Source organism: Rhincodon typus, chromosome 9 (assembly GCF_021869965.1).
Source record: "Rhincodon typus isolate 14 chromosome 9, sRhiTyp1.1, whole genome shotgun sequence".
NCBI classification, from domain to species: Eukaryota; Metazoa; Chordata; class Chondrichthyes; order Orectolobiformes; family Rhincodontidae; genus Rhincodon; species Rhincodon typus.
In genome coordinates this window covers 24,073,003-24,098,544 of record NC_063340.1, presented here as the reverse complement: position 1 = coordinate 24,098,544, position 25,542 = coordinate 24,073,003, and the positions used below count along the sequence as shown (strand labels likewise).

General features: G+C 43.5%; 1 protein-coding gene across 1 annotated transcript in view; it reads right to left on the bottom strand.

Annotated features, from left to right (window-relative positions):
- The window catches only part of plg (plasminogen), a 136,924-nt gene that overhangs the window by 103,280 nt on the left and 8,102 nt on the right, over positions 1-25,542 (bottom strand). The window lies entirely within an intron of this gene.

Genomic DNA, 25,542 nt, shown 5'->3' with positions numbered 1-25,542 from the left:
TATCTTCACCAGTTAGGAAAGTTTCAGCTACACTTTTATTCACTTGTGGTGTCACATCAACTGACATTGATGGATTTTATTTAATCATTTCTCAGGTTAGTACACACAAAGGAAATATACCATGAACCTGTTCCCATAATTGTTCTGTTTCTTGTACACCCTTTAGGCATTCTATAATTACAGGTGAAGCTATTATTTTAGTCTGCCAAATCATTACCCAGATGTAAGTCTTCAATAGTAACTTTTTTTTATTCCTCCAACGATTACTTCTCATGATAACAAATCACATTCTAGTTGTACTTTATATAATGGAACCAGAATGTATTCTCCACCAATCCCATTTGTTAATACTTTGGCTCCCAGTAAACTCTCTAGAGCAAAAATCAATTCTTTCTCCAGTGAAAGTGATTGTGTTGCCCCTATATCTCTTAGTATGGTTATAGGTTTAGCTATATCACCTGAAGAAAAAGCAGTCACCTTCCATTTTTACAAAAAATCCTGCATACCTCTCATCTACCTTACACATCTCTTCACTAATGACAGAATTCACCCTGGGCCTTTTTGTTATAGTTAAAGCTACAACCTGATTTGTGGTGCTGTCCTTTTATGACCTCTGTCTGACTCATTTTTACTAATTCCTGTAAGTCCTATGTGAATGCACATGGCCCAATTTATTACAATAGAAACATTTAAGCTTCTGAACTTCACTGCCAGTCTCAGCAATTTCCTTTCTAATCTGAGGAGGAGCTCTTGGGACATGATTTACAGTTCATTCTCTACTCTGGATATCTGCCTTCCTTTCACTCTCCCACTTTTTGTTCTTCTGAAACATCTGGGGACGATGGATACAAAGGGTTATGGATCAGTTCATAATCATCAGCCGTTGTGGCTTGTCTTGACTTTGCTACCCTTTGGCCTTCTACATGAATTCTGATTGCAGAAGGCAAGGAAGTTCTTCTAAAAGACCGATTTCACTGAGAGCATTGTAAGTATTCTCAGCCTTTAACACTCTTATCCACATAGCAAAATTATTCTGTTTAACTCTTTCAAACTCAGTACAGTATAAGTTTGTCCAAGCTGTTTCCCTAAGTTCCTAAACCTCTGCCTATATGCTTCCAGGACTGACTCGTATGCATTTAGAATTGGCTTTTTCGCTTCATCATAATCCCCAGAATATTCCTCTGACAGGACTGCATAGATCACTTGTGCTTTACTAGTTAATTTACTTTGTATGGGCAAGGTCTAATCTGCTTTTGGCTGTCTCATTTGTGTTGCTGTCTTCCGAAATGACATGAAAAAAGCTTCCACATCATTGTCATCAAATGTTGGCAAAGCCTGAACAACCTTAAACATCTCCTGACTGAACAGTGGATTATAGCAAGAAATTTCCTCTTCCAAGTCTCCACAATCGTTTGGTCTAACTTGCCTAAGCTTCATCATTTTTAATTTAAATTCCTGTTCTCTGTCTCTTTTCTTCCTTTCTTTCTCTTTTTCTGCTCTTTCATTTGCTTTTTTTCTTTTTTACTGTCGTTTGGAATTCCAGTTTATTAAGTTCTAACTCTTTTTGGAATTCCATTCCCAATTTTCTAAGTTCCATTTGCCTGAACTGCAAGTCAAAGCACTCATGCTTCTAATGTAGTGTCTGTCCCACTTTGTCTCTATTTCCACTAAACCCCACTGCTTCATCATTAAATCTGTAATGTTTCCCTTTTTGGCTTGATCTGACAACTTTATTTCCAGTCTGCTGGGTAACTCTGCTAGTTTATCTTCAGTTGTACTCTGCAACCGTACCAGGGAAATTTCTGACATTTTCAAAAACATTTTAACAATTTCCAGTGCCATCTTAAGTCTGGGTACAAACCTAATGTTTGATTACCCACTCTAATACAAAAATCCAAATCCAGAACTACTTTGTCTGTGTTTCAAGGTCCTGGACTGAAGCCCCTACTATATTATGACACAGATAGACAGTTTAACCCAAATCAGCCTTTCTACCTCTGTATTCACAACACAGTAAAATCAAAACCTTCAAAGTCCCTCAAAATTGACTCCAATTGTTCCCAACCAAATATTTGAATACCAATTCCTGACTTTGCAAATAATCAATTTCAGATATTGGTATGTATCCAAAACAAACAACTTAGCAATTTACTAACAATATAGTAACTTCAGCGGTTAGAATAACAAGGTAATCTCATTGGTCAATGTTATAACCCAAGAACCTTTGTTTTCAGCCCTATTCACACAAAATATAGACAGACAAATAAGGATTATTAAGTGATAAATGAAAGAAAATAGCAAAACTGGCCAGATTAGTTGAGTGGTTTTCACAATATGTTCTTCCACAGGCGTAAGTAATGGTTTTAGGTCGATTTTCTGAAAATGTTGATCAGGATCACCTTTTCAGTTCACTCAGATAAAGGCAGTAATACTTAAAATGTAGTTTTCAATTCTCTTAAATTCTAAAAGCTGATCGTAGAAGTAAGCAGGGAACTTTCAAATCTTCATGCTGTAGCACCAATTGCCAGATTCCTTTTTTTTCAGAAAAAACAGTCTGAAACCCAATTTGAAGTCTGGCCACTCCCTGACAGACTGACCATCTCCTCCACTAGATTCCATTTACCATTCAACATCGGTTATCTGTTTGAACATTAGATCTTATCCAGAATTCTGGAACCAGTTCCCAAGTAATGACCTTGTTAACAGCCAGCCTCTGCTATCTGTTAAATGTAATGTTCTTCCTCAGCAATGTAGTATTTGTAGAAGCTTTTGATCAGGAACCAACCTGCAATTAACTCCCATGCTTGGTCTCATGAGTAAACAAAAGTTTGTTTGTTCTGTTTTCCTTATAATGCAAGCTGCAACCCACAGTTCAAAAGTCATCCTTAGCTCACTGTTCCCAGTTCACAGCTCCAAACTAAAATTGGTAGAAGAATCAAGTTGAGTGGTGTGTTGCTTGTCATTTCAATCGTCATCCTTTATGAGGAGAGGATTCTGACTCTGACAGACCTGAGCAAGGACTAGACTGCTATCAGAGACTGCTCTTGATTTACTGTGCTAGTATCTGCCAAGTGAAGGCTATCTCCCTTGATTTGACTGAGGCTTGCTGTCAACCATAGGTTTCCTGGTTTGTGATTGCACTAAATGGCATGGAGGTACAGCAGTGACTTGATACTGGTATCTGTGGCTGAGGAAAGTGTAAGATGCTAAATCAAGGCAGGAAGGCTATGAGCATCCAGGTACGCTCAGAGTGACTGAGCACCATGAGAACAAAGGGCCCAGAGATGCAACCTGGATCAGCCCAGGTTCACATACCTGAGCATAGCTGCAACATCATAAATAATAGCCTGAGGTGCAAAAGCATCCTGTATGAGGATTGAAGATGTCCCATGAGGGTGCTTAGAGGCTAGCACAAGTCAGATATCAATCTCAAAGAACAAAGAAAATTACAGCACAGGAACAGGCCCTTCGGCCCTCCAAGCCTACGCCGATCCAGATCCTCTATCTAAACCTGTCGCCTATTTTCCAAGGATCTGTATCCATCTGCTCCCTGCCCATTCAAGTATTTGTCTAGATACATCTTAAATGACGCTATTGTGCCTGCCTCTACCACCTCCGCTGGCAATGCGTTCCATGCACCCACCACCCTCTGCGTAAAGAACTTTCCACGCATATCTCCCTTAAACTTTTCCCCTCTCACCTTGAAAACGTGACCCCTAGTAATTGAGTCCCCCACTCTGGGAAAAAGCTTCTTGCTATCCACCCTGTCTATACCTCTCATGATTTTGTACACCTCAATCAGGTCCCCCCTCAACCTCTGTCTTTCTAATGTAAATAATCCTAATCTACTCAACCTCTCTTCATAGCTAGTGCCCTCCTACCAGGCGACATCCTGGTGAACCTCCTCTGCACCCTCTCCAAAGCATCCACATCCTTTTGGTAATGTGGCGACCAGAACTGTACGCAGTATTTCAAATGTGGTCGAACCAAAGTCCTATACAACCGTAACATGACCTGCCAACTCTTGTACTCAATACCCCATCCGATGAATGAAAGCATGCCGTGTGCCTTCTTGACCACTCTATCGACCTGAGTTGCCACGTTCAGAGTGCAATGGACCTGAACACCCAGATCTCTCTGTGCATCAACTTTCCCCAGGGCTTTTCCATTTACCGTATAGTTCGCTCTTGAATTGGATCTTCCAAAATGCATCACCTCGCATTTGACTTGATTGAACTCCATCTGCCATTTCTCTGCCCAACTCTCCAATCAATCTATATTCTGCTGCATTCTCTGACAGTACCCTTCACTATCTGCTTCTCCATGAATCTTAGTGTCATCTGCAAACTTGCTAATCAGACCATCTATACCTTCCTCCAGATCATTTATGTATATCAGAAACAACAGTGGTCCCAACATGGATCCCTGTGGAACACCACTGGTCACAGTTCTCTATTTTGAGAAACTCCCTTCCACTACAACTCTCTGTCTCCTGTTGCCCAGCCAGTTCTCTATCCATCTAGCTAGTACACCCTGGACCCCATGCGGCTTCACTTTCTCCATCAGCCTACCATGGGGAACCTTATCAAACGCCTTACTGAAGTCCATGTATATGACATCTACAGCCCTTCCCTCATCTATCAACTTTGTCACTTCCTCAAAGAATTCTATCAAGTTGGTAAGACATGACCTTCCCTGCACAAAACCGCGCTGCCTATCACTAATAAGCCCATTTTCTTCCAAATGTAAATAGATCCTATCCCTCAGTATCTTCTCCAGCAGCTTCCCCATCACTGACGTCAGGCTCACTGGTCTATAATTACCTGGATTATCCTTGTTACCCTTCTTAAACAAGGGGACAACATTAGCAATTCTCCAGTCCTCCAGGACCTCACCCGTGCTCAAGGATGCTGCAAAGATATCTGTTAAGGCCCAGCTATTTCCTCTCTCGCTTCCCTCAGTAACCTTGGATAGATCCCATCCGGACCTGGGGACTTGTCCACCCTAATGCCTTTTAGAATACCCAACACTTCCCCGCTCCTTATGCCGACTTGACCTAGAGTAATCAAACATCAATCCCTAACCTCAACATCCGTCATGTCCCTCTCCTCAGTGAATACCGACGCAAAGTACTCATTAAGAATCTCACTCATTTTTTCTGACTCCTCGCATAACTTCCCTCCTTTGTCCTTCAGTGGACCAACCCTTTCTCTAGTTACCCTCTTGTTCCTTATGTACGAATAAAAGGCTTTGGGATTTTCCTGAACCCTGTTTGCTGAAGATATTTCATGACCCCTTTTAGCCCTCTTAATTCCTCATTTCAGATTGGTCCTACTTTCCCGATATTCTTCCAAAGCTTCGTCTGTTTTCAGTCGCCTAGACCTTATGTATGCTTCCTTTTCCCTCTTTGCTAGTCTCACAATTTCACCTGTTATCCATGGTCCCCTAATCTTGCCCTTTCTAACCCTCATTTTCACAGGGACATGTCTGTACTGCACTCTAATCAACCTCTCTTTAAAAGCATCCCACATATCAAATGCGGATTTACCCTCAAACAGCTGCTCCCAATCCACATTCCCCAGGTCCTGCTGAATTTTGCTATAGTTGGCCTTCCCCCAATTTAGCACTCCTCCTTTAGGACCACTCTCGTCTTTATCCATGAGTATTCTAAAATTACGGAATTGTGATCACTATTCCCAAAGTAGTCCCCTACTGAAACTTCAACCACCTGGCCGGGCTCATTCCCCAATACCAGGTCCAGTATGGCACCTTCCCAAGTTGGACTATTTACATACTGCTCTATAAAACCCTCCTGGATGCTTCTTACAAATTCTGCTCCATCTAAACCCCTAACATTAAGTGAATCCCAGTCAGTGTTGGGAAAATTAAAATCTCCCATCACCACCACCCTGTTGCTCCTACATCTTTCCATAATCTGTCTACATATTTGTACCTCTATCTTATGCTTGCTGTTGGGAGGCCTGTAGTACAGCCCCAACATTGTTACCGCACCCTTCCTATTTCTGAGCTCTGCCCATATTGCCTCATTGCTCGAGTCCTCCATAGTGCCCTCCTTCAGCACAGCTGTGATACCCTCTTTGACCAGTAATGCAACTCCTCCACCCCTTTTACCTTCCTCTCTATCCCGCCTGAAGCATCTATATCCTGGGATATTTAGTTGCCAATCTTGCCCTTCCCTCAACCAAGTCTCAGTAATAGCAACAACATCATACTCCCATGTACTAATCCAAGCCCTAAGTTCATCTGCCTTACCTACTACACTTTTCACATTAAAATCTCCATGGACATGGGGTGTGTATGTGGCAGGTCTGCATGGAGCTTGTCCTGAGATGGTGGTGTCTAGTTTCCAACACGGATATTTTTTGGAACATGGGGCGAGCTGATCTTCCAGGTGCTCACTCTGATGTTGTTATTGAGTTTTCCTGACATTGAACTTGTTTGGCGAGTCTAGGAAGATGGGAGACTGAAGGGCAAAAGATGTTGGGGGGGCATAAAGTGACGGGGGGGAGGAGGTGGTTTCACAAGAGGGAGACTTGGGAATCTACCTGTTGGCGTTGCAGGCCGGGGAGATGGGGGAATGGCAATTGTGAAGGGGTAACTATATTTGTCAGGAGGGAATATGGTAAAGCATTGATGAGAACAAGGTCATGCAGGATAGGAGGACTCATCCCCTCAGGACCACTCCAGCTTCAAGGGGAAGGTGAGCAATGTATGAGCACACCTGGCATGGTCACCACATGTGCCAGGGCTAGAGGAGTGTGGGCAGGAGCAGGTTCATGGAGATGGGTTAAGTGGGAACCTGGGGAGGTGCAAAGCCTCTGGGATGAAAAGTGGGACTAATTTAGTCGGCAGGACATGGATGTCTTGGCATCCCTGTAGGAGTGGCTCCAGTCTTTTCCTGTGAGGGGCAGGATTCTCTCCTCATTGTGGGTGAGGAGCCTGTTGTCAGACGCCCCTCTCTACTTGTCTGGGCCCTCTCTGATTGCAGCCTGTCTTCTCCTGGAATGAGAGAAAGGGAGAGATTCAGAGGGTGGCACAGCTGTTAGTGCTGGTAGAGGTGGTCAGAATGTGTGAAGTGTCCTGTGTGAGTGAGTAGGCAGTGCAGAGGACATAGAGGGTTAATGGTGTGGGAGTTTCCGGGGTAATGAGAGTGAGTGAGTGAAGATGTTGCATGCAATTGTGAGAGTAGCAGAGCATGTGCCTTAGTGACAGACAGGTACCGTAGCAGGTATAGTGTGAATGTGTGGTAGCAGAGAGAGAAGAGTGTGGCACTTTCCCTGGCAAAGCAGAAGTCATTGACCTTCTGCTGCCTATTCCTCTGTACCATAGAGACTGTACTGACCCAGTTGGGGATCTAAGAATAGGCTGTCAGGATCTGATGTTGTGGCCTCCTGTGCCAGTCCTCCAGAAGGATGGACCCTTCTCTGCATTACCTTCTTCAGCAGGATTTTCAGGTCCCTATCAGAGCATTGGGATACCACCTTCCTCTTCTCTGACATCTTCTGACTGAATGTCGATCACCGAGCAGGGCAGTTTCAGAATGCCAGTGCTTGTCAGGGTGCACAGTGGCTTTACAATAGGGCAAAGGCACCAGGAGTGCTCTTCTGTTGGTGGATACCTGCTGAGTGATGAGTTGTTCTTTGTAAGATGGAGCTAGAATCAGATCCGAGGGACGTGAAAGAGATGGAGTAGGTAGTAAATGAGGCCAGTTTGGTAAGATAGGGTGAAAGATCTCACTAGGTGTCGTGACGAAAAATCTCAAAGCAATGCTGGCACTTAGCCAAAAAAAATCTAGGATTCAGCCCAAAGTTTTGAATATTTTTAAGGCAGTAGTGGATAGATTTCTGGTAAGCAAAGAGGTTGAATACTGATTGGGGGTAGGCAAGAACGTGGATTTATGGTTGCAATCCAATCAACCATGATCTATGACTACAACAGACTGGAGGGTCAGAACTGCTTAGCCCTGCTCCTTATTTGTAACAAGTTTCAGAAGGAAAGCAAGCTGATATCAAACTTCAGAGCCCAAGTTAGAAGGATACTCTCCACACAGGGCTCTTCTGTTTATAGAAATGCAGGCTTGTAAAATGTTAGTTCGGCTGTCAGGAAATATTTATTATTTTGTGAGGGGGATCACTTTCTGGAAAAGCCTGTAGAAACATTTGGCAATCATAGAATCATTACAGTACTTTGAAACTTGAGATTGCATTGCCAGTTAGGGTAAGTGACATTTAGTGGCAGTTATAAGAGCAATGTGGAATTGCTGACTCCTGGAGCTTGCTTAGTTGTCTTGGGAACTTCCCAGAATTGTTCCTGAATCGGCTCCACATTTATTTTCTGGATCTTGCCTCTCCCAAGTGTTAGTGCCTTTAGTAGCAGTTGAAGCTAATGTGTAAGGTTGATCAGCTGAGCTGGACTTGAAACATTAGATTTTAGGGATAGTTGTTGGAAATTTAAAACACAAAGCTTCTGTATAGCCTGAAAATGTGGAAGAGATGTACTTTACAACCTCCATGAACTTTGATTACAAAAGTTAAACTTGTTTGCAGAACTGAAATCACTGAAACAAACTTTGGCTTGCTCAGCTTTAGTGGAAAAAATTTCATCAATAAAGTTGATAAGCTGAGTGGATCAACCACTAAACTCCCAGTGGGATGTTGGGTTTCGGGGGTGGAGGTTCTTCAAAGCATTCCAGTACAAATATTGGAGGCAGCCTCACACACAGGATAGTGCATTACTTGAAGAGATTCCAACACAGAATCACAATATATGTTCTGTATTCATGGACTTTCCAGCCCATTGTAGGATTGTAATCAGTAATTGTTATTTGTTGATTTGTGGCAATCTTTCTAATTGCTTTACAATTGCTAAATTAGCCATTTGACATGGTTCCATAACAGAATGAAAGATCAAGCAGGAGATCCTGTCAGATAACGTAGCATAATAGTGTCATCTGTGATCCAGTATTGTTTCAAATATGATAGCTAGGTTTTGGGTGCTATGTCTTTAATGTAGCCTAAAACTAAAGGTGTCATGTGACCTGTTCAGCATTCTGCCAATAACAAGCCTGGGTAACGTGTTTGCTATGGATTTAAGTTGGGGTTGATTGGAGTGTGGGGACACATGCTGTTTTACTGGGAAGATTTTGCAAGATGTTCACATTCGTAGATAATAGCATAAATATCTGTGCTGATAGTGGATAAAACTGTTAGTCTCCCAAGTGCAGGAAGATATTGAGAATGCCAGATTGAACTTTAAAACATTAATTTGTTTCTGAGATAGAATAGAGTTAGGGTCTCCAGGATACCTAATCTAGCATCACTGATCATCCTACCTCCCCCCTCCACCCCATTTCCACTGGCATTTCTATCTGCACACAAGACCCATGTGATTCGTATGCCCATGAAAATGGGGAGGCAATGGCCTAGTGGTATTATTATTAGACTATTAATCCAGAGACTTAGGTAATGTTCTGGTAGAATTTGAATTCAAAACAAAAAAATGGAAATAATGGTCTAATGAAACCATGAAACCATTGTCAATTGTCAGAAAACCCATTTCATTCACTGATGTCCTTTGGGGAAGGAAATCTGCCATCCTTACCTGGTCTGGCCTACCTGTAACTCCAGACACACAACAAAGTGGTTCATTCTGAACTGCATTCTGACAGTTAGGAATTACCAATAAATGCTGTCTTAGTTAGTGATGCCCACATCGGTGAATTAATTTTTAAAAAAGTGCCTTGAGAGGAAGGTGCTAAGGATAGGGTTTCCAGATGCTCCTAAAAGAAATTCCTGATTTTCACAGACCAGGCAGCCTGCTAAGATTGAAGAGAGAGGGAGCAGAAACAGATAACATGTTTCTGTGGTTCACCATGCGGGACTGATAAACCAAAATTCAAGAGGATTGAAAATGAGGCTATAACATTCACCTAGCTTGAATGAGAGGGAACTCTCAAGAAAACTATTCTGTGTGGCACCATGATCGTATTTTGGTTAGTACTTTGCATTGTGGCCGCCGTTGTGACTCGAATCCAAGTCACGGCAGTCGGTGTTTGCTGCAATGTTTAGGAGATGATGGCCTAGTGGTATTATTGCTGAACTGTTAATCCAGAGACCCAGAGAATGTTCTGGGGACCCGGGTTTGAATCCCACCATGGCAGATGGTGGAATTTGAATTCAATAGAAATATTGGGGTGGCATGGTGGCTCAGTGGTTAGCACTGCTGCCCTCACAGCACCAGGGACCTGGGTTCAATTCCACCTTCAGGCGACTGTCTGAGTGGAGTTTACACATTCTCCCGTGTGTGCGTGGGTTTCTTCTGGGTGGTCTGGTTTCCCCCCACAGTCCAAAGATGTGCAGGCTAAGTGCATTGGCTGTGCTAAATTGCCAATTGTGTTCAGAGATGTGTAGATTAGGTGGGTTATAGGGGGATGGGTCTGGGTGGGATGCTCTGAGGTTGGTGTGGACTTGTTGGGCTGAAGGGCCTGTGTCCACACTGTAGGGATTCTATGAACTATGAAAAAGCTCTCACCTTTTAAAAAAGTTGTGGAGTTACCAGGCTGGATAAGAGCAGAAGTAAACCCTCAAGAAATACTATGAATGGCTTTGGATTGATTCTGGGAGAATTCAGTTTTACTTCAAGAAGAGCATGGCATACAAGTAGAATGCAAGGTTTTAGTTTGTTTGAATTGTTAATGGGCAAGTTCTGTATTGTAACTTCAAAGTATATGTTGCCAACAAAAATAGTGTGTAATTATCAGTGAACACCCGACTCCCGTTTTTGTCCTCGTGAAAGAGGGAAGGCCATTGATGAAGCAGATAAAGATGGTTGGCTCTAGGGCACTACCTAAAATGAGAAAAGGACATGGAATGCAAAAGAGAGGAAAGGAAAATATGGAAATTTGAATTTGTATAGCAAAAGAAATATAAAAAAAGACAACTCTTGAATTCCAAAGAGTAAAAGAAGGGCAAATGCTTGACTACATGGAGGTATTGCGTTTTGGTAAAACAAACAAGAGCAGGGATTATAGAATTAAAAGTAAGGCCTTGGATAGTGTTGTGGAACAGAGAGACCTAAGGGTTCAGGCACATAATACTTTGAAGTTTGTGACACATGTAGACAAGGTGGTTAAGAAGGTTTTTAGCAGGCTTGCCTTTATTGCTCAGACCATTGAGTAAAGGAGTTGAGAAGTCATGTTGAGGTTGTACAGGATGTACAGAACTCTTCTGGAATACTGTGTACAGTCTGGTTGCCCTGTTATAGGAAAGATATTATCAAGCTAGAGATGATTCAGAAAAGATTTACCAGGATGTTGCTGGGAATGGATGGTTTGAGATATAGGGAGAGGCTGGATAGGCTGGAACTATTTTCACTGGAGTGTAGGAAGTTGAGGGGTGACCTTATAGAGGTTTTTACAATCATGAGGGGTATAGATAAGATGAACGGCAGATGTCTTTTCCCTAGGGTGGGGGATTTCAAGACTGGTGGCATATTTTAAGGTGAGAGGAGAAAGATTTAAAAGGACATGAGGAGCAATTTTTTTACACAGAGAGTGGTTTATATGTGGAATGAATGTCCTAAGGAAGTGGTAGATGCAGGTACAGTTACAACATTTAAAAGACGTTTGGATAAGTACATGAATAAGAAAGGTTTGGAGGGATATGGGCCAAGGCAGGTGGGAACTGGCTTGTTTTGGATTACATTTGACATGGACTGGTTGGACTGAAGAGTCTGTTTCCGTGCTGTATGACACTATGACCTATTTGAACTGAACAGAGAAAGACTCCAGTTACATAAAACATATTTATCCGGTTTTGATTCAGCAAAGAAATATTTGCCTAGTGCATAAAGTCACTGCAAAAGGGTTTGAAATGTATTTTTTTCTCATGTTTAAAATTACCACAAAGTTACAATACCCTAGACAAATTTGGAAAATTATATTAGTGTTTTGCTAGGAAGCGCATTGCAGGTTAATTCAACGCTGGAATGAACAGCATTCAGATTACCGGCTGAATCTTATAGTTTTTTCGGTTAAGTCCGAGTTGCATTGAGTTATTTGGAGAATTTATTGCCGTGAGGCCAAACGAAATCCCTCACCTGGTTTTCACCTCATTGTACCATGCACTGATCCCACAACAACTCGCTACTTACCAGACACCCTGGAATTCACTGGCATCCCTTGTACCTGGGCCATCTTTAAAAGCCCATTGTGCACCAGGACAAGCACTGTCAGTCTGGAACTGCCATGCATGGCTGCTTATGTTTGTCCTGGACATGGTTGACAAGGAGAAATCAGCAGCCTGCTTTGGGGGCAGGGTCCTAGAGGTCCTGCTGGATGAGATGGTGCCAAAGTAAAATTATCTCTTCCTCCAGGACCAGTAGATGACGCCATGGCATCAGGCCATGCCAGTCTGTTTTGAGGTTGTCACCCACCTTAAAGCAGTCTCACCCAATGCAGAGAACTTTAGGAAGAAAGTTAATGTCCTTCTCCTCTCCACCAGGATAAGTGCCACGATCTTCTTTTTGATACTTTCTCACTATCTCTGCTACTGTGCCGTCCTCCCACCAAAACTCATGCTCTGCCACTCTCACTATTGCCTGCAACATCTCAGCTCACTTTTTGACACCCATCCCAAACCCCAACAACTCTAACCAGCTGTCTGCATTGCCTGCTCGCTCGCTTCAGACACATCCCAACCTGCACCAATCATAATAACTGTGCCAGTAAAGGTGAGGGTAGGTGGAGAGGTAGGGAGGAGATAGGTCAGTCCAGGGAGAATGGAAAGGTCAAGGGGGTGGGATGAGGTTAGTAGGTAGGAAATGGGGGTGCGGCTTGAGGTGGGAGGAGGGGATAGGTGGGAGGAAGAACAGGTTAGGGAGGCGGGGACGAGCTGGGCTGGTTTTGGGATGTGGTAGGGGGAGGGGAGATTTTGAAGCTTGTGAAATCCACATTGATACCATTGGGCTGCAGGGTTCCCAAGCGGAATATGAGTTGCTCTTCCTGCAACCTTCGGGTGGCATCATTGTGGCACTGCAGGAGGCCCAGGATGGATATGTCGTCTGAGGAATGGGAGGGGGAGTTGAAATGGTTCGCGACTGGGAGGTGCAGTTGTTTATTGCGAACCGAGCGTAGGTATTCTGCAAAGCGATCCCCAAGCCTCCGCTTAGTTTCCCCGATGTAGAGGAGGCCACAACGTGTACAGCGGATGCAGTATACCACATTAGCAGATGTGCAGGTGAACATCTGCTTGATGTGGAAAGTTTTCGTGGGGCCTGGGATGGGGGTGAGGGAGGAGGTGTGGGGGCAGGTGTAGCACTTCCTGTGAAAAGTGCCGGGTGTGGTGGGGCTGGAGGGGAGTGTGGAGGGGACAAGGGAGTCACGGAGAGAGTGGTCCCTCCGGAAAGCAGATAAGGGTGGGGAGGGAAAAATGTCTTTGGTGGTGGGTTCGGATTGCAGATGGCGGAAGTGTCGGAGGATGATGCGTTGGATCCGGAAGTTGGTGGGGTGGTACGTGAGGTCGAGGGGGATTCTTTTTTGGTTGTTATTGCAGGGATGGGGTGTGAGGGATGAGTTGTGGGAAATGTGGGAGACACGGTGGAGGGCATTCTTGACCACTGAGGGGGGGAAATTACGGTCCTTGAAAAACGAGGACATCTGAGATGTACGGGCTGGAATGCCTCATCCTGGGAGCAGGTGCGGCGGAGGCGAAGGAATTGGCAATGGGGATGGCATTTTTGCAGGAAGGTGGGTGGGAGGAGGTGTATTCTAGGTAGGTGTGGGAGTCGGTGGGCTTGAAATGGATATCGGTTTCTAGGTGGTTGCCCGAGATGGAGACAGAGAGGTCCAGGAAGGTGAGAGAGCTGTTAGAGATGGTCCAGGTGAACTTAAGGTTGTGGTGGAAGATCTGCTCCCAGGATGAGGCATTCCACTCCCATACATCTCAGATGTTCTCATTTTTCAAGGACCGCAACTTCCCCCCTCAGTAATCGAGAACACCCTCCACTGTGTCTCCCGCATTTCCCACAACTCATCCCTCATACCCCATCCCCTCAATAACAACCAAAAAAAATCCCTCTCGTTCTCACGTACCACCCCACCAACCTCCGGATCCAACGCATCATCCTCCGACACTTCCGCGATCTGCAATCCGACCCTACTACCAAAGACATTTTTCCCTCCCCACCCTTATCTGCTTTCCGGAGGGACCACTCTCTCCATGACTCCCTTGTCCGCTCCACACTCCACTCCAGCCCCACCACACCCGGCACTTTTCCCTGCAACCGCAGGAAGTGCTACACCTGCCCCTACACCTCCTCCCTCACCCCCATCCCAGGCCCCGAGAAGACTTTCCATATCAAGCAGATGTTCACCTGCACATCTGCTGATGTGGTATACTGCATCCGCTGTACCCGTTGTGGCCTCCTCTACATCGGGGAAACTAAGCGGAGGCTTGGGGATCGCTTTGCAGAACACCTACGCTCAGTTCGCAATAAACAACTGCACCTCAGTCGCGAACCATTTCAACTCCCCCTCCCATTCCTCAGACGACATATCCATCCTGGGCCTCCTGCAGTTTCACAACAATACCACCCGAAGGTTGCAGGAAGAGCAACTCATATTCCGCTTGGAAACCCTGCAGCCCAATGGTATCAATGTGGACTTCACAAGCTTCAAAATCTCCCCTTCCCCTACTTCATCCCAAAACCAGCCCAGATTGTCCCTGCCTCCCTAACCTGTTCTTCCTCCACCTATCCCCTCCTCCCACCTCAAGCTGCACCCCCATTTCCTACCTACTAACCTCATCCTGCCCCCTTGACCTGTCCATCCTCCTTCGTCTGACCTATCTCCTCCCTACCTCCCCACCTACACTCACCTTTACTAGCTCCAAACCCACCTCTTTGACCCGTCTGTTCCCTCTCCACCTATCTTCTCCGCTATCCATCTTCTATCCGCCTCCCCCTCTCTCCCTATTTATTTCAGAACCCCCTTCCCCTCCCCCATTTCTGATGAGGGTCTAGGCCCGAAACGTCAGCCTTCCTGCTCCTGCGATGCTGCTTGGCCTGCAGTGTTCATCCAGCTCTACACCTTGTTATCTCAGATTCTCCAGCATCTGCAGTTCCTACTATCTCTGATAATAACTGTGCCACCTACTTTCATCTCCCATAATACTTGCCTCTGTGTCATTCCATGAGTAAAATCCACGGTAGGACACCTTTTCTAACTACTATCGGTCCTGAAGAAGGGTCACTGGATTTGAAATGTTAATTCTGCTTTCTCTCCACAGATGTTGCCAGACCTGCTGATTTTCTCCAACTATTTATGCTTTTGTATCACTAAGGCTCATGTTTTACCCCTCGCACTATTATATATATTCAGAACTCACACAACACCAGATTATAATCCAACAGATTTATTTGAATCACAAGCTTTCAGAATGCTGCTCCTTTGTCACTGGCATCTCTGCATCATGATTATTATATGCAACATCTTCTCTAACTCACTCTCAACTACCCCTAAACCCCTACCTTCCAAATCTTGCGTGGCTTGTGTGCTGCTTACTTACCACTTTTCCCCTCCAGCACCAACAGTAACAGTGATGCCACCCACTTTCATCTACTCAATCCCTCTCTTTCTCTAATTCCAGGAGAAGGGAAAGCCCATAATAGGACAGAAAGAGCCAAGATGGGTGGTAGCTGCCTAACATTCAGCTCTTACTGGATGTTACCCTTGACTTCGTTAGTTGAGATCTCCTGACTGAACACTGTCTCCTTTAACTTGGCTGAGGTCTGCTGATAACTATGACAAGCTTCCTGACTCAATATCTGTCCTAAATGGTAGGACATTGTAAGCCTGGCAGATCTGGCTGAGTTGCAAGGGGCAGGGCAAAGCACAAAAAGACAATGCAGAGATGCAGTTATTTTCCAGGTTGTTTCAGGGTGAATCAGCTTGAGTTTTTCTCAGTGCTGAGTTATAATTTCTTTAATGATTCTGATAGACTACAAGTTAAATGGCCTGCAGTTTCCTGTTTTTGCCTCCCTTCCTTCTTGAACAGAGGGATTACATTTGGTATCTTCGAATCAAATGAACCTTTCCAGAATCTAATGAATTTTGGAAAATTAACACCAACACATCTACGATTTCATTAAATACTTCTTTTCAGACTCCAGTAGTGAAATCCATCAAGACCCAAAGACTCGTCAACCTGTAGCTCTGTCAGTTTACTTAGTACTACTTCCCTCGTGATTATAATTTCACCAAGTTTGTCTCTTCCTTCAGCCTCTTGATTTTACTGAGTTTTTTGTCATCAATAGTGAAGACAGAAGCAAAGTATATATTTAATTATTGCATCTGCTATTTCTATATTAACTCCTCATTCTCACTGCCTAGAGGACCAATACTCACTTTATGTACATTCTTCATTTACAGATAACAAGCAGAAACGCTTGCTTTTCTGAAGAAGGGTCTCGACCCAAAACGTCAGCTTTCCTGCTCCTCTGAGGCTGCTTGGCCTGCTGTGTTCATCCAGCACTACACCGTGTTATCTCAGAAACTCTTGCTTCCTGCTTCTCCATTTCTCACTAGCTTCCTCTCCTGCTGTAATTTATTTGTCTCATATTGCCAGTTTACTCAATCTCTGCTGTTATTTGTAGTGTGACCAGTCATCTGACCTGCTGCTCACCTCTGTGCAATTATATGTTTTTTTCCTTAAATTCAATGGTTTCCCTAACTTCTTTAGCTAACTACAGAAGATGAGTCCTCTCCTTGGAATATTCTTTCTAGCAGAAATGTACTTATTCTGATATATTCCTTTGACTGTTTGCCACTACTTCTCTGCTGATCTATCTCGTCTCCTGATATTCTGGATTACTTCAGCTAGGTCAGCTTTCATGCCCATGTAGTTGCCCTTATTTAAAATACTTGTCTTCACATCCGCTCTCCTCCCTTTCAAAATGGATGCAAAATTAAATCATATTCACTGCTACATAGTTGCAGCTTTACTTTAAGGTTATTAATTAATTTTATCACAATACACAATATCTAGTCAATTAGGCGCGGTGCAGTGGTTCAGTGGTTAGCACTGTTGCCTCACAGTGCCATTCACCCAGGTTTGATTGCACTCTCAGGTGACTGTCTGTGTGGAATTTGTACATTCTCCCCGTGTCCACGTGGGTTTCCTCCCACAGTCCAAAGATGTGCAGGTTGATTCCAAAACATGCTGTTCTGGGAAACTATTTGAAAAGCATTCTATTTGATGCTAATTAAGGTTACTATTACCATCTGATTTTTCCAGTTTATATGTAGACTTAAAAGCTCCCATAATTATTATTGTTCCTTTATTATAACCACCCAATAATTTTTCTTACATATTCCATCCTACATTGTGGTTACCATCAGGGCCTGTTGGTCACAGAATTATTACAGTGCGGAATGAGCCTATTTGGCCAAACACACCTGCACCAGCTCCATTATCTAATGCCAACCATTTTCCAATATCCCTGCTCACCATTACTGTCCAAAGAAAACATCCAGTGCCCTTTTGAATGTCTCAATTGAACTTGCCTCCACCATATTTTCAGGCAGTGCATTCATACCCTAACAACTCACTGTGTGAAAAAGTTCACTCTCAGATCACCCTTGTTTTGTTTGCACATCACATAAAACCTATGCCCTCTCGTTCTTACTTCTTTTACAAGTGAAAACAGCTTCACTCTGTCTTCCCTGTTGAGCTTGCTCATGATTTTGAAAACCTCAAATCAGATTTCCTCTTAGCCTTCTTCTGTCCAGAAAGTACAGTCCCAACTTCTTCAACATATCTTCGTAGCTGATGTTTCTCATACCTGGAACTATTCTAGTAAGTCAGTTCTGCATTCTCTCTAATACATATATGTCTTTCCAATAATGTGCCTGCCACAACTGTGCACAATCCTCCAACTGAGGTTGAACAAGTATTTTCTGCAAGTTCAACATCACCTTGCTCTTGTATCCTGTGCCACTATTAATGAAGCCAGGAATACTCTATGCTTTATTTACCGCTGTCTCCACCTGTCTTGCCACCTTTGCTGATTTGTCCATATATACACCCTCTGCTCCTGCACCTTGCTTAAAATTGAACCCTCTATATAATATTGTTTTTCAGTGTTCTTGTACTTGGCCAAAGTACAACACCTCACCTTTCTCTGCATTAGACGTCATCTGCAACCTGTCTTCCCACTCCACCAACTTGACATAGACTCATAGAGTCATACAGCATGGAAACTGACCCTTCAGGCCAACCAATCCATGCCAGGCATGTTTCCAAATGAAACTATACCCACCTGCCTGCCCTTGGCACATATCCTGTAAACATTTCCTAGTCATGAAATTATCCAAATGTCTTCTAAATGTTGTAACTGTACCTGCATCCAGCACCTCCTCTGGCAATTCACTCCACACATGTACCACTCTCTGTGTAAAAAAAAGTTGCTCCTCATGTCCTTTATATGTCTTTCTCCACTCCCGTTAAAAATGCGTGCCCTAGTTTTGAATTCACCCCACTCTAGGGAAAAGACCCTTGTCATTCACCTTATTTCTGTGCCCTTCATGATTTTATAAACCTCAATAAGGTCACCCCTCATTGTCCTATGCTGCAGTGAAAAATGTTCCAGCCTTTCTGGTCTATTTTTATAACTCAAACCCTCCAGGCCTGGCAATATCATTGAACATCTTTTCTGAACCCTCTCCAGTTTAATAAAATCTCTCCTATAACAGGGCAACCAGAACTGGACAAATTACTCCAGAAGAGGCTTCACCAATGTCCTGTACAACTTCAACATGATGTCTCAACTCCTATACTCAAAGGTCTGAGCAATGAAGGCAAACGTGCTAAATGCCTTCTTAAACACCTTGTCTACCTGTGACACAAATTTCAATGAATTATGTACCTGAACCCCAACTGACAATTCCTTTTGGATTCCCACAAATGACTTCTTTCTCCTACTATTCCCCATCTCCACCCAAACCAACATTCTACATCCTGATCTCCTCAAATGTGGTCACCTCTCACTATTGCACGAGTATCATCTTTCATTAGGACTGCTGCTCCTCCTCCTCCTCTAGCTTCCATTTCTTCTTGAACATTGTATAATCCTCAATATTCAGAACTTTGCCATCTTAGAGCCATGTCACTATAATGGCTATCATGTCATGTTTAATCACATCACTATGCGTTATTGATTCATTTACTTTGAATGTACATACATTCAGATACAGAGTCTTTAGTTTTTTTGAGACAACAAGGTGCAGGGCTGGATGAACACAGCAGGCCAAGCAGCATCATAGGAGCAGAGAGGCTTTAGTTTTTTTGTTATGTTCATAATGACCGCTGGTAAATTCTTAGTTTCTTTTCTCTCTCTGTTCCTTCTGGCATGTTCTGACTTTCATGTTCAACACTAGTATTTCACTGTCATGCCTTGATTATATCCCTTGATTTGTTACATTTATCCAAGTTTAATTCCTCACACTGCTTGTTTAGTTTAAAGCCCTCTCTACATTCCAGTTCAGAACCCTTTTCTCGCACACCATTCTTTAAGACATGCATTCACTTCTCTAATCTTATTCATCCTGTACCAGTTTCCAGGTGGCTCAGGTAGTAATCTCGAGATTATTACCTTTGAGCTTCCAGTTGTCAATTTAGCACCTAAATGCTCATACTCCCTCAGCGGAACCTCATTCTTAGTTTTAACTCTGGCATTGATACTGAGATGGAACTATTGGTTCGGTCCCTTCCCACTGCAGTTCCTTTTCTAGTGCAGAGCAGATACTTCAAACCTTGGTACCAAGAGACAACTCAGCCATCTGGATTCACACTCTGCTGGAATGAACAGTGTCAATCCCCCTCATTATAATGTGTTCTACTACCACGACATTTCTTCATATTTCCCTCTCTTGAATGGTTTGCTGTATCATGGTGACATGGCCTGCAGCCCACACTTCCATCCAGACAAGCTGAGACAACCTCAGACCTGTTTGACAATTGCAAAGACTGAGGTTCCTGCATTTCTGCCTTCGAGGTCCGTGACTTGCCTCATTTGCAGTCACACTCACTTGTCACTGACCAAATCAGAAGACCCTGTCCTAAGAGTTGTGACCACCTCCTGTACTAAAGGATCTTGGAAACAAACCCCCTTCCTGATGTATCACAGTTCCCGCTGTTCAGCCTTCAGCTCACTAACTCTGAGCTGAAATTTCTCCAGCCACGAGCACTTACTGCAGATGTGTTTGCCCTGGATCACACAGCACCCTGAAGCTCTCATATTCTCCACTCACAGCACATTACCTGTCTTATCATTTCTAGTAGGTGTTTATTAAATAGAATTGCTAATTGATTAATTTATGATTAATAAAGCCGACATCTCTGAAAGTATCTTAGCACTGCCAGTAAACTTTACAATGATGATGAAACAATACAATACTTAAAACTGTACGTTTTATCAGTATTGTGAGTCTTCTATTAATACCAGTTACTGATTTACCTGTTTGTTCTGCTAGAACAGAAGTTTATCTCTTTCTGCTTCTCAATTCTAAGCAAATGGATTATTTCCTTCCTTCCTTGTCTCCTCAAGGGCATCTCTTTCCAATGCTGTAATATCATAGATTCATAGCCATACAATGTGGAAACAGACTCGTTGCTCCAACAGGTCCGCGTCGACCACCATCCCTAATCATTTCTGCCATCCCACATCCCTTTTGCTCTTCACAACTTTTTCTGAACATTTAATTTTCTTTAAATTTAAGCACTCAGTTCACATCATCTCTCAGCCACCTTTTGTTTATTAACACATCATATTCCCAATCAGTTATTTCCGGCTTGATCTTCACTGATTAGTTCAAGATTAACCATTGCCACTAGAGGTCAGTATATAGTTAGTAAAATGGCATTTATATGAAAATGCTATGAAAGATTTCTAGATATTTTGTGCTTTGAAACATTTGTGTCCAAAGATGAAGTCCTGAGCATTGAACATAAAAGTTTGTGTGAATAGATCAATTGTTTTTCTTGTAGAATGGCTGAAATAACTCCACAGAGGCCGGTTTCCCGTCAGTTTATCTTCCGATGGGTATAATCCAGTTCTGTCAACAGCCCAAGTAGGTCACTTGGGGTGCCTGGAACACACATTTCTTCCCTTTTAGGGTGTATGGCCACCTGGGAAAGATGTCTAAGGACTACATCCAAGTTCTCTAAGTGCTCCGATTGATCTTCCCTGTTCATAGTATGTCATCTAGATAACTGGCGACCTGGGGTTGATCTTGTAAAATGTTCTCCATTGTCAGCTGAAAAATTGCAACGGCTGACGATACCCCAGATGGCAATCTCGTATGTTGGTACAAAGCCTTATAGGTATTAATTATAGCATACTTCTGGGAATCCTCATCTAACTGCAATTGCATGTATGCATGGCTCATGTCCGGCTTCATGAAGGACAGCACACCACCACCGCACCCCCCCCAACGCCTACCATTTTTTTGCATATAAATTCTCCATATGAGGAATTGTAGGTATTTATCCAGTTGCAAAAAATGGTTTACCATTTGTTTAAAATCCCCACAAAGGCAAACCAACGCATTGAGCTTCACAAACAGTATGACCGGTGCTGCCCATTCCTCAAACTGGACTGGTTTGATGATTCCTTCACTTTTTAGTCTTTTGATTTCTGCCTCTACTTAAATGACACTCTTTGTGCCTAGCAGAATCGTGAAATTCTTCCTGGTCATCCTTTGATAGACCCGAGACCTTCCTGAAAAACTTCCCGGTATTTAATTAGGTCTTCATTCAGGTAGCCAGTTTCTAATTGAAAAATGCTGAGCCAATCTTGTTGACTCTTTCTCAATCAATTTCACCTCATCAAGCTTTGGCACAAGCCTCTTATTACAATCAGTGTTAACCTGAACCAGCTGCTTCTCATAAGAGATCAGAACTGAAGTTGCATCCTTAATCTGTAAAGGTTCCCCAGTATAAGTTCTCAGTCTAGCCACAGTCTTGAAAAAACTTAAGTGTTGGAGTGCAGAGTGAATTTTGTTGAAGATTGGTTCAGCAATCATTGAAACAGCCACACCCTCCATTAGAACTGAATGACCATTTAACCAGGTGTTTATTTTGACTGGTTCTGATTTGGATGTTGTTACGCAATTTAACGGTTCCAAATCAGATGTAGGTGGACTTTCCAGGCCGTACACTCTCCTGGATACCGGCGAGTTCTCTTTCTCAGTTTAAGGTCTAGTGGGACTCTTTTGCTGTCTCAAGTCCATCTACCAGCAGTAACTACAATGGCTTGCCGGTCCAGATCTTGAAGAAAATTTTAGCCATTTGGCTGAGGCTCGGCTTTATTTTGGGATATTACTGTGGGCTGGCTTAGGGTCCCTCTGTTCAGGATATGCCCTGAATGAGGCTATGTGATTGCCTTCACTCAAGTGTGTTCCTCAAGCTCAGTCAGACTGGTGAGGGTGTCCAATTCTATTTGAATACCCTGCAACTCATATGATCTATTTGCCATATTTTCCAATTGTAAAGATTGTTGTAGTGCCTGTTTGAAGTCCAGTTGGGCTTCAGCTAGTCGGCACTTTCACATGGTTACATCATTAATCCCACATAACAAATGGTCTCTCAGCATCTTATTAAGGGTTAAACCAAAGTCATAGGCCTCTGCCAGTCACCTCAACCTAGTCAAAAATCCTGACATGGATTCCCCTCATTCTTGAACTGTTGAGTAAAGCTGATAACTTGAGCAGGCTAGGGGTCATAATATTCTCAACTAAATCCTTCAACTCTTGAAAGGTTCCAGTATCTGGTGCCTCAGGGAAAGATAGGCTCCTAATAACCAAAAAAGCTGCAGGTCCACAAGCTGTCAGGAGAATTTCTCATTGCTTTTCATCCGCCTCAAAGTCATTTACCCTGAAAAAGTAACACATTCTTTCTATATCCTGAGAACAGGATCGAATGATTCAAGCTTTCCAAAAAAAGGCATGACTGTTGCGAGTGGATTTTTTCAGGGGTGTGCATCTCACTCTTGTTGCTACTGAAATAACTCCACAGAGCCCAGTATCCTGTCACCAAGTCACCTGTTATTTATGCATGGAGAGTCCTTGACACTGATTCAGCTTCTGCAGAGGCAGATCTCAGAGTGGGAGACAATGGTCTAGTGGTATTATCGCTAGACTGTTAATCCAGGAAACCCAAATAATGTTCTGGGGACCCAGGTTTGAATCCTGCCATGGCAGACAGTGGAATTTGAATTCAATAAATATCTGGAATTACAAATCTAATGATGGCTGTGAATCCACTGCTGATTGCCAGGGAAAAAAACCCCTCTGGTTCACTGATGTCTTTTAGGGATGGAAACCGTCATCCCTACCTGGTCTGGCCTACATGTGACTCCAGACCCACATCAATGTGGTTGACTCTTAACTGCCCTCTGGGCAATTAGGGATGGGCAATAAATGCTGTGAGGCCAGCAATACCTTCAGCCCATGAATGAAAAAAAGGAACAGAACCTCTGACACTCCTGTTTTTTATTTATCCAGCAGTGACTTTCTCCTGCACAGGACGCTGACTGTAGTCAGCCAGCTCGGAGTCAGTCCTCCACTGAGGAGAGTCTTATCTCCTGGTTATATTTTTTTTTCTCTCTTCATTTTTTATTACCCCTCCACTACTGCCATTCAGCAGTAGTGCTTATTTACCCCAGCACCCATGTTGTCTGTGAGTGTAGGTGCAAGACATAGTGAAAACACCAGGTGTGCAAATAACTTTATTAACATTTCCACCACCAGGAAAAATACCCATGTAGCCAAAGAACCAGTGACACGCACAGGCCCTTGGGGCAATGCTTATGTGAAAGAAAAAGTGAAGGGGAGGGTACGGATCAAATCAAAATAGAGTTGGGGGCGAAAATAAAGTAGTCCACTCCCTGCGGTGCCCACCTCTCCCTGAAGGCATTGAGACTGTTAGTGGACACTGCATGTTCCTTCTCCAGTGACACTTGGGCTCAAACATAACCACATAGAACATAGAACATTACAGCGCAGTACAGGCCCTTCGGCCCTCGATGTTGCGCCGACCTGTGAAACCAATCTGAAGCCCATCTAACCTAAACTATTCCATTATCATCCATATGTTTATCCAATGACCATTTAAATGCCCTTAAAGTTGGCGAGTCTACTACTTTTGCAACAGGGCATTCCATGCCCTTACTATTCTCTGAGTAAAGAACCTATCTCTGACATCTGTCCTACATCTATCACCCCTCAATTTAAAGCTATGTCCCCTCGTGATAGCCATCACCATCCGAGGAAAAAGGCTCCCACTGTCCACCCTATCTAATCCTCTGATCATCTTGTATGTCTCTATTAAGTCACCTCTTAACCTTCTTCTCTCTAACGAAAACAGCCTCAAGTCCCTCAGCCTTTCCTCATAAGACCTTCCCTCCATACCAGGCAACATCCTGGTAAATCTCCTCTGCACCCTTTCCAATGCTTCCACATCCTTCCTATAATGCGGTGACCAGAACTGTACGCAATACTCCAAGTGCGGCCGCACCAGAGTTTTGTACAGCTGCAACATGACCTCATGGCTCCGAAACTCAATCCTTCTACCAATAAAACCTAACATACCATACGCCTTCTTAACAACCCTATCAACCTGGGTGGCAACTTTCAGTGATCTATGCACATGGACACCGAGATCTCTCTGCTCATCCACACTACCAAGAATCTTACCATTAGCCCAGTACTCTGTATTCCTGTTACTCCTTCCAAAGTGAATCACCTCACACTTTTCCGCATTAAACTCCATTTGCCACCTCTCAGCCCAGCTCTGCAGCTTATCCACGTCCCTCTGTAACCTGCAACATCCTTCCGCACTATCCACAACTCCACCGACTTTGGTGTCATCCGCAAATTTACTAACCCATCCTTCTACGCCCTCATCCAGGTCATTTATAAAAATGACAAACAGCAGTGGCCCCAAAACAGATCCTTGAGGTACACCACTAGTAACTGAACTCCAGAATGAACATTTCCCATCAACCACCACCCTCTGTCTTCTTACAGCTAGCCAATTTCTGATCCAAACCGCTAAATCACCCTCAATCCCATGCCTCCGTATTTTCTGCAATAGTCTACCATGGGGAACCTTATCAAACGCTTTACTGAAATCCATATACACCACATCAACCGCTTTACCCTCATCCACCTGTTTAGTCACATTCTCAAAGAACTCAATAAGGTTTGTGAGGCACGACCTACCCTTCACAAAACCGTGTTGACTATCCCTAATCAAATTATTCCTTTCTAGTTGATTATAAATCCTATCTCTTATAATCCTTTCCAACACTTTACCCACAACCGAAGTAAGGCTCACTGGTCTATAATTACCAGGGTTGTCTCTACTCCCCTTCTTGAACAAGGGGACAACATTTGCTAGTCTCCAGTCTTCTGGCACTATTCCTGAAGACAATGATGACATAAAGATCAAAACCAAAGGCTCTACA